We start from the raw sequence: 8,140 nt of genomic DNA, 5'->3' as shown, positions 1-8,140 counted from the left end.
TCCAAACGACAGATTTATAGTTTGCCGTTATAGTAATTTCGAGTTCTGTTTTTCGTACGTGCAAGCGCGATTGTGAAATCATCGATCGGGTTAGAATTATTTTTCGCGTCGTCCGTTTATCCGGATCTGCGAAAATCCAGAAACAATAAGATATGCAGATTGTTTCGAGATTGTTGCAGGTAACTCGAAAACACGGTCGTATTGGACATACCGGTATATGGCTGTTTTTTGTCCTGAATCCGACCCTGCGATACTTTCGTCAAACTATAGAGACCACTACAGCCAGATACTAACACAGAACAGTTTTTTTTTTCATTATTTTTGATGCCGTGAAAGTGTCCGTTTTTTGAAAACAAAATGCTGCAAATGAAACTTCCACGGATAGTAGAAGACATCTTTGGAAGAAATAATTGATAAGAGATTCTGTACGTTAATTTATACGTGTCTGTTTGTCTTGTTTACTTGAAAAATCGAATTTCATTCGTAAAATAAAGGCTTGCGTGGTTTTAGACTCATTTTTTTAAATGAAAATATTGCAGAAAAAGATTGTATATTGCAGAAAAAGAAATGATTGATTAGCAATTTTCAATATAGCTTGGACAAGGAAAAATTTGTTCCACCATTTTCCATAGATGACTTTCCATAGTCTCAATAATTGTGAAATATAGAACCGGTAATTTTGACGGTGGTAGGTTTAGTGTTAATTATATCCATAAGATTAAACCTCACGCTTCAGATTAAGTCTTCGAGAACCCCGCGAAATTTGAACGTGAAACGAAGGCTCGCGTTGTCGAGTAAAACCGCTATAAGAGCTATTGTAACTTAAGGTGCCTTTACAAGACGAAGCCTTGAACGATCCATTACACGCCGGTGAACGAGAGGGAAAATAAAGTTGTTAGGCAAATGGATAATTTCATTAAAACTTTGAGAGCCATAAGGCACGCCTTCCCATTACCCGGTCGCGTTAAAATCTTCCATAAAAATTTTTTTAACACCGTTCAGACTGATAAATCTGAAGATTCGTGAAAAGTTTCAGAAGAGATCGCAAAGAATTATAAAAATCAAACATTTCCCGACGTTCACGAGTAACGAGACGGTGTGCGAGAACATGCTACTCATTCTGAATCGGTGACAGACGTGTCAAATTGACACGGGGCACAGATGAGGGTGAAGGTGTTTGAGAAATTAGCTTGACGCATCTGACCGCAAAGGGTTCTACTCCTCTTGGGCGTTTCTTGACTAAATGGATTACCTGACCCCATCAACGAAACTTGGCCCGTGCAGTGTATGCACCGTATAAACTGTCACGTTACAAATTTCAAATGTCGTTCTAGTTGCTTCAAACTCCTCTGCATGTAGCGGAATAAATTAAGACTCGACTACGCTCTCGGTCAGTTCCTCTAAAACGGGATCTAGAGGGATCACAGAAGACAAAAATCGATCTATCAACTAGCTTGGAATTGCTAAAAATAAGATAAGGCTAATAAAAATAATAAAAATAGCTAATTCGAATACTTGTCGATTCCCTGAAAGTTTCACCGAAGTCTCTTCGGGTCTCACAACTCGAAGATACAGGGTCGCACAGAACAGCTGACTTCGACAGCTTCCGAAAAAATGGACGAATTTACATCTTTGAAACTAGTAAATAATTTTTAGAAATCTGGTGTCATCGATTCGGATAACGGAGGTTCCACTGTACTAGTCAATTGTAAAATCAGATGTGTTCCAAATTTAATCAGAAAAATAATATGTTGGTTTCATACAAAAATAATTAAAAACGAAAAGATGTGATTTCCTCGTACTTTTGGGCTCCTCGAAGGGAACACCTCTTGGTATCGCGGTTTAGATTTTTCACAAAAATCGTGCTCCTCTTTCAAATTACTGTAGATCGTTCGAAGAGGTCATAATCAGAAGGTTCGTAATCTAAACGAGAACTACAGATTAGTTTGCTCGAAACAATCGCGCATGGAACGACCTCGAGGACCTCTCCACTGATAGATCTCTGTGCACGCTAGCGAGGACAAAGAGGATCATCCAAAGCTGCATCACCTACGTCGAAAAATGTGGCGCCTATACATCTCTGTCGCGGCGGATGCCTGTACGAAATTTGTATGGCCGTCCCATGCGATGCATCGACACCGTTGAGGTGTTGCCGCCATTGGAATCACAGGCCATCGTGTTTGGAGATCCGCGCCGTCTGGCATGCGATAGAAGTGCAGCATTCTGTTCGATGCTTTTCGACGAGCATTGCATGAGAGGAAAGATCGAACGCAGCGCATCGACGACGAGGATGCGGCGAGGAAATGGCCGGGTGGAGCCGATAAACCGAATATTAATACTCCTGCTCGGCAAAATGAAGGACCTAACAAAACAATAACACTCTCATCCTTTCGTGCGGCAGTCCAAGTCGCCAAGGTATAGCCTATATGCAAATTTTTGCACGTTTATGCAGAATGAACATTTGTTTAGTTAACTGGGAGAAACAGAAATAACATAAAAATATAGTTTTCTTTATGATCACTTTAAGAAGCTAAAGAAATTGTTTTGTTCCTTAACGAATCTCTTTTATTATTTGTTGCTGTTTCGATCGCAAGACTTCCATATTTTGTATATTATTTTTCAACAGTATTAATATTTCTAATCTGGCATAATATTTTAATGGACAATACAGTACTGAAGAGATTAGTATCAATATGTTGTCTCTTTTATTACTTGTTACTGTTTTGATCGCAAGATTTCCATATTTCGTATATTATTTTTCAACAGTATTAATATTTCGAAATTGGCATAATATTTTGATGAACAATACAGTACCGAAGAGATCAGTATCAATATGTTGTCTCTTTTATTATTTGTTACTATTTTGATCGCAAGATTATTTTGTATATTATTTTTCAATAGTATTAATATTTCTAAACTGGCATAATATTTTGATGGACAATACAGTACCGAAGAGATTAGTATCAATATGTTATCTTCGGAATTGACATTATCTGCAGGAAACTGCGTGGGCCGATATCTTTTGATCCACTATGGATTCGGAGGAAGCGTCGAAGTGACGCCATTCCATTTATTATTTGGGACGCGTACACATCTGCCGAGAACTATACATATTTCAGAAGCGACGATGTTAGCAAGCACGCTCGCAAAGCAGCGAGAGGACAATCGATGAAACTTTGACCGAAAGGAAACGAGAATGCAAACAATATGGCGGAATGCGAGAACGGTGAACTGGAGGAGTTATGAAGATGCCAATTCAGTATAGATGTTGAAAAATTCCTGGTCATGGTCTCCGCATGATTACGATGCAGTGAAAAGAGTATATACATTTTACAAAATCAATTATTTGCTACTTTCAATTTTTCATTGAAATTAAACGAATTTGTTGATTTTCCTCTGGCTGCAATAAAATAAGCCTAATCTAAATGGATAAGGTTACTTCCCTTACGAGAACTACGTGAAAAATCTATTTCACTCAAATGGCAGTCGCCGCAAGAAAAAACGTCAATGAAAATTTTATCAGGCGATAAAAAAAACAATTTCAGATATTGGCATAATTTTAGTTTAGAGGGTGAAACGAGTTCCATTTTATACGGACGCAAAATTTCAAGGAAATTGATTCGTTCAATATGTCGGAAGATCATGGCAGCCAATTTGAAAAATACGATTTCGAGAAGAGCGCATTTTTCGAAATATTGCACGCGCGTTTCGTATGGAAATAAATTGACATGTACATGCATTTTAAGGAAATGCCGTGAGAAGATCGATTTTTCGACCCCCGGGGAATGGAAATATTCCCTTGAGGCATTTACAACCATTATTCTCAAAATGGTTGAACGTGAGGGGTCGTAATAAATTTCGGTTTCTAATAAATAACGGTCGACAGCACGAAGCCGTAGCATTTCTTCTTTATACGAAAGATCAGGAAGAAAGGACGAGATAGACTGTACCCAAGATCGAGCGTGTGCCAGAAAAATTTGAATTTTAAAATATTTTTTGCATTTCCGTCGTAACAATGAAACCCACGACAAAAGAAACAGGATTTGTACAATTTTTGGCGGAGAAACTATTATTTGTGTATTCGTACAAAAATTCGAAGTTGGTTGTTGCAATTGCGAACATTTCTTTGCAGACTCGCATTTCGTTGTTAATTCACCCTAAAGACGTCTCAGTTGCGACATTTAAATATTTGTTGATACTGGACCGGCTGCCGGTCTCGCTCGATAATCCGGTGGTCCTTGATTAAGGGCAGCAGTTTCGATTATCGATAACACCGGCAACGGTAATTGAAAAATTCAGTGTCGGTCGGCGACGCGGCGACGAATTAATGGCCGGCCGTGTCTGCGAGCAAAAGCAGCCCGACTCGGCCCGAAAATAGAAGAAGTTCGTCAGCAAGAATTACCCGGGTTCTCTAACTGATTTAGGATTAGGCAGAGGTCGACCGGCTGGAAATGTGCGGGCAAGTTTCGGACCGCAATCCTTTGCCCGTGAATGCCATTGCAAACTTCATTAAAGTCGGGCCTGGACCGCCTTTGTGCGAACGGAGGACGCGCGCGGATGTTGCTGTTGACGCGTCCTCGTAGTAAATACATCGGTAAATATCCGTCGATAAAGGCGGCCACCGATCCGCCGTTGAAAGGGATGCCTGCATAATTATGTGAAAGTCCCCGCCAGAATTAGAACGTTGCAGCAATAATGCTGTCGGCGATTATAGCTGTAATTCTGTTATGGCGGAGGTTACGCGCAGGTACACGGCCCGGCAGGAAAGACAATTTGCACCGCGTATTAACAGAGTAATGGGTATTGCCTCGAAGGCAACGAGCACGCACTTGTTCGCCACCGAAGAACCAAAATACGACAGCTGCCATACTTGCTTTAACCCTGCGAAAACATCCTGTTTTACAATGAGGGACAAAAATTAAATTAAATTAGAAATGAAATTTCTCGTACATACGTTTACACTGTTTTCGTTTGTCCGGCTGTTCAGCTGGTCGAAATATATTGTTGTCGCATGAAAATTGTCTAACGTGAACACACTCAATTAATTCATATAATGGAATGTCTACTGCATGTCTCTTTTAAAAGTTCGGACTCGGCCATTTTGCGACCCGTAATATCAGCGCAGCTTTTGCAAGGTTTTAATGAACGTACTGTTTCACCTTGGTTTTCTAAATCAATCGCGGAAATGAAAAGCAAAGTAGACTGGCGAGAAGAAAAACAAAAAATGATACTTTGAAAGGCTTGATTAAAAGAGACCCACGTCGGTTCGTTGGAAGAATTACAAAAAATTCGCCATATTTTGATTTCTCGATAGTGTGAAGTCTGATTTCTTTCTTGTTGTGCTGTAAAATAAACCTCCTGAATATTCTTTTTATTTCTTTAACACTACTTCGGATATTAGCAGTAAAATTCTGTGGGTCCATTTTGCGTTCGTCATTTCCGTAGCAATTAGAAAATACTTCACTTTCATCACCGCGTGCTTGTGCTGCCATCCAGCGGCTCCGCTCTACGCGCGGCGCCCCTATCAGTCAAAAACGCTTAAAATCGGTCATCATTAAACACGCATAACTTTCGAACCAGCAAATTCCTCGCATTAAAACTTCGATTGTTGGCATTTTCTCGACAAGATCTACAAGCTTATATAAAAAAAGTTGAAAATTTTTGGACCCAGAAGGTGAAGTTTAATCGACTTCTCAAATTCTCCTGATATTTTCACTGGTTTGTGTTTTACCAATTATTAGTTTACTAATTAGTCATGTTGGGACCGAATAGCGATTGAATCAACTGAAAGAATTTGTTGTTTCAGCGGTACAAGGAGTGTGAAAGAATGAAAGAAAGGTCGTCGGTCAATCTTCCGGGCAAAGAGTTCCGACCGGAAGTACCGTCGCCGAACAAATAGAAGCATTCTACATCCGCATGGTTCAGAGATCATTTGGCCGAAGGATGAGAACTTTCAATCTGGGAATAATTTGAGCCGGTGCCTCTGTAATCCGGACAAACAGAAGTTTTACGCTCGCCCAATATTTCTTCAATAATAGACCGTTCCGCACTTTCATTAAAAAACGAACCTTTTCATCATCTCCTGTGACAATAGGGAAAGATCGGCGAGAAGAAAGGAGGAAAGATTGAATGAGACTTTATGTTGACACACTTCGACATCCCGGGGAAAGGGAAATGGAAACGGGCAAGGGAAGAGACGCGAGAGAAACAGCGGCGGCGAGGGGGACGAGGGGGCGAAAATGGAAAGAATCGAAAGGAATGAATGAGAGGGAATTGAATACCGCAGCCTCCATCGCAGCCGTGGCCTTCAAAACTCTAACCCCGGCGCAAAATCGATGTCAGTTACCACGGTTTCGCTACTAACCATTCCGATAACGTGTTTCTCTCCCTTTCATCTTTACGCGGTTACGTAAGGTCATAACACTCCGTGACCTATTCGGGGTGACAACGGCACGGGTGCAACGGAGTCGGTCGAAAAATCGCCGCAGATTTATTAGGGGTAGCCATAAGTAATCAATTAATTGCAAAGAATTTGTTTTGCCTTCAGTTCTGCACCGATCGTTGAACAGGAAACTGTCTTTTACAGTTTTCGATAAAGCAGCCTGTGTTCCAAATATTCTAAAAAGTATAATTTCTTTTTACAACCCTGTAATAAAACGGCGGCGTCCGCACCTTCCGAGGATCATATTCGTCATTGCATACTTTTTTCATTTTCATGCGGGATTTAATGCAACGGCAACAACAAAGAAAATTTGCGATATTTATGGAGATGTATTGAAGGTCAACAAGTGTCAACGTTGGAATCCTTCTGGATTCCTGCTGGTGATTATGGTCTCTCTAACAGGCCTCGAAGTGGACATGGTTGCTCCGCCAATAAATTTAAGGGATCGCGATTGTCGCCGACCGAATATGCAAGACCAACGCGTTTCTTGCAGTAATAATTAGCAAATGCGAGACTCGCCGACAATTTATGAGATGGATCTAGTGATTAAGTAATGGGTATTTGTTTCGCTACATTGGCGCGCGACTCCCAACGCGCCGTGAATTAACGAGTCGAGGTTCCGTTACATGCAGAAACTGGAACAACTGCTGCTGCTTTATTTTTCGCCGGAATAATTATTCGCCCCGCCGTCGCGTAATTACGTTGATTCTCGAAACGGCTGCGGGGCAATGGATCATCGCGCGTCGGTGGATCGGCAACGGTGGATGCACAACGATGCACCAGGAGCCTGTAAATTGCACAATCTTAACTTTCGATCGTGTTGCACTGTTGCGTTTGTTTACCAACATTCCGACGTAATTTATAGCCGGACCGCAGTTAATAAATGTCGCCGCAAACGTTGTTAGTTTTCGTGGCAGCGACCGCATAACTCCAGAACTTCATCACCTGGGATCCGAAATGTACACAATACGATAGAAGCTGGTTCAACTTGCTTCCGAAATTAATTAACCGTGTAGCACAACAGAAACGATTGATGCAAAATATTTGTTGCGAGCGGGGAACGAGCTGTCCGTAAATCAAATTGTTTTCTCGAAAATTGTGCATTCCCGTTTGCTATATAGAACTTATGCCCGGCACACACTATTATAAATAAATTTATATAAATAAATATTAATAAAGTGAAAAAGACAATTTTTTCGTCTGTCATTTCGATAGAATTCTTATCTAACTTATACATATTGAGTGACGAGGATAGAGATGATCAATTGTAAGAATTACGTGATAACTTCTTCCAATAAGGCGCGTTTATTAAAATTTGACCGAAACAGATAGCTTCGACACGGCGGGCAGCGACTTTAATTAAGGATTCAATTTGAGAGGCGTTCCTTTATTTCGCGCTGTCCATCTTTTTATCCGCGCCAACTTCTTTTTATCGCGTTACTTGCAGGCTTTCGCCTTTTCCAGTTTCCAATTACAAGTTCTCACGTTTGATCGATACAGATACGTGCCCATTTCATCGAACGAAAGAGAGGAAAATTGTTTCCTCGGTCCTTGGGGTAAAGCGGGGAAACTTTCGCGTAAAATGTCCACGACCTCGAAATTTATCGTGCATTCACCTGGTACACATTAATCTCTCGAAGATAAATTGTTCGACGTCTGTTCTCGTTATTATCGGGACCGCGTGTACCGTGTTGACAT

Source organism: Halictus rubicundus, chromosome 6 (assembly GCF_050948215.1).
Source record: "Halictus rubicundus isolate RS-2024b chromosome 6, iyHalRubi1_principal, whole genome shotgun sequence".
Lineage (NCBI taxonomy): Eukaryota > Metazoa > Arthropoda > Insecta > Hymenoptera > Halictidae > Halictus > Halictus rubicundus.
Note: the sequence above shows the minus strand (reverse complement) of the source record.